Source organism: Bubalus bubalis, chromosome 20, assembly GCF_019923935.1.
Source record: "Bubalus bubalis isolate 160015118507 breed Murrah chromosome 20, NDDB_SH_1, whole genome shotgun sequence".
Classification (NCBI taxonomy): Eukaryota; Metazoa; Chordata; class Mammalia; order Artiodactyla; family Bovidae; genus Bubalus; species Bubalus bubalis.
Window position 1 is genome coordinate 50,050,003 of NC_059176.1, and position 2,621 is coordinate 50,052,623.

The 2,621-nt window shown below is 43.1% G+C and overlaps 1 pseudogene; it reads left to right on the plus strand.

Moving 5' to 3' along the window:
- The first annotated feature begins 220 nt into the window (after nucleotides 1-220).
- Nucleotides 221-1,683, plus strand: LOC102395060 (annotated as a pseudogene).
- The last annotated feature ends 938 nt before the right edge of the window (nucleotides 1,684-2,621 follow it).

Here is a 2,621-nt window from a genome sequence, read left to right on the forward strand (position 1 = left end):
AAAAGAAGCGAAGGAAGGAAGGCAGGAGATAACCCTTGTGGATTATCTATTACAGATACAGATTTCTGTGTATATATTAGTTCAGTTCAGTTGCTCAGTTGTGTCCGACTCTTTGCGACCCCATGGACTGCAGCACGCCAGGCCTCAGCTTTCCTTATAGTCCAACTCCAGGAGTTGGTGATGGACAGGGAGGCTGGCCTCTGTCCAGAGAGGATTCAAGATGATTGACGAAGAACCTCTTCCCAAAAAGGTTCGACTGAATGAAACAGACTTCAGAGTTATGGTATGAGATGAATTAATTCTAAGGTGGAAACGGTATGAAGCATATGTGCAGGCTTTGGAGGGCAGGGACACAGATCTCAACTCTAATGATGTGGCTGGCTTAAGGGAATCTGAAGAAACCTAAAGCCACAGCAGCAAGAATCTGCATGCGGGGAAAACATTCTTGTAATGTGACTAGCAACCAAGGAGCAAGAGATGCAAGCATGTACTACTCAGATCCAGTACCTCAAGCAAGTCCAGCTGCCTGCTGCTGCTGCTGCTGCTGCTAAGTCGCTTCAGTCGTGTCCGACTCTGTGCGACCCCAGAGACGGCAGCCCACCAGGCTCCCCCGTCCCTGGGATTCTCCAGGCAAGAACACTGGAGTGGGTTGCCATTTCTTTCTCCAATGCATGAAAGTGAAAAGTGAAAGTGAAGTTGCTCAGTCATGTCCAACTCTTAGCAACCCCATGGACTGCAGCCCACCAGGCTCCTCCATCCATGGGATTTTCCAGGCAAGAGTACTGGAGTGGGGTGTCATTGGGATCAACAATGGTGGACCCAGCAATCAACTTATTCCTAAAAATGAAAAGTGAACTGGAAGAGACTAAAGAACTGGTACAAGCCCCAAATGAACTGAGTGCCTGGACGTTTACGCCTGTTAGGTAAACAAACCATACTCCTCAGTCAAGACTTCCCTGACAGTCCCATTGCAAGAAAGCTTTGGTGGGACAGCCACGTACACATTTATTTCCACACCAAGACTCAAACTTTTTGGGCCAAAAAGCCACATTCTTATACTATCCAGCTCGTAAAGGTTAATGTAAAACTTACCAGATGAACCTTGTGTTTCAACTTTTTTCTCTCCCCCCTCTCCTTGCCTCAGAGGCCTGATGGCATCAGACTATTCCAAAGATGTGGCCACCTCTGAAAAACTCCCCTTCTAGAACATGTAGACACTTGAGAAATGTTTCTGTTTGAAGAAAATAGAGGGAGAAAGAAAAGTCTTAAGTCTGTGGCACACTGTGTCTTCAGACAGTTTGGAGGAATGAAAACCTAGAGATTTAAAACCATGACCTGAACATATAAAATTCCAGTAAATGTAAAGTTGGAATATGCATCGCTCTTAACCTTGAGCATAGTGACTTAGAGACACTGGATATCAGTTTTGCCAATAAGACTGTTGTGGACTTCGTGATTGTTGTTGAACTTCTGGGTCACACTCAGATGAGGTGAATTTTACTTTTAAAGGATTTATTTGCTAAGAGCCAACTTAATAGTCATGAGTGAATCAAATAATAAATGTCGGTATAAGTAGTTCATCTATTTAAACATTCCATTTGGGGCTCTATGTTACTTGACTGAGCCTTAAACCTATGTGGTTTTACTCAATGAGTTGTTCTTTGAATGGTTGCTAATGCTGAGGACGATAAACTTACTGAGGACTGTACGAACATGAAGGAGTGGTGTCAAACTTCAGGTTTTAAACTGTTTGAAGCATTAAAAACATTCATTTTACAACTAGATTGTATAATATTGGCTGTGATGAGACTCACTGCGTTATTTTTTTTCAGTTGTGAAATTTATTAAATCCCCATCCCATTCAACAGGCACGTGTTGAAAGAGCATTGTCGTTGGTGTTAATGGAGGAATGTGTTCCTTCATTGTATTTGGGCCTTTTGTATTGCACTCTTGATATTAAAATGTGCCTTAAAAAAAAAAAAGATTTACTGAGCATGGTCCTGCCCATCAGAACAAGACCCAGTTTCCCCCACAGTCTCTCCCCTCAGGAAGCTTCCATAAGCCTCTTATCTTTATCCCTCAGAGGGCAGACAGAATGAAAACCACAATCACAGAAAACTAATCAAACTGATCACATGACCCACAGTCTTGTCTAACTCCATGAAACTATGAACCATGCCGTGTAGGACCACCCAAGACAGACAGGTCCTGGTGGAGAGTTCTGACAAAAAGTGGTCCACTGGAGAAGGGAATGGCAAACCACTTCAGTATTCTTGCCTTGAGAACCTCATGAACAGTATGAAAAGGCAAAAAGATATGACACTAAAAGATGAACTTCCCAGGTTGGTAGGTGCCTATTATGCTACTGGAGAAGAGTAGAGAAATAACTCCAGAAAGAATGAAGAGATGCAGCCAAAGCAAAAACAACGCCCAGTTGTGGATGTGACTGGCGATGGAAGCAAGGTCCGATGCTGTAAAGAACAATATTGCATAGGAACCTGGAATGTTAGGTCCATGAATCAAGGCAAATTGGAAGTGGTGAGACAGGAGATGGCAAGAATGAACATCGACAATTTAGGAATCAGTGAACTAAAATGGACCAGAATGGGTGAATTTAACTC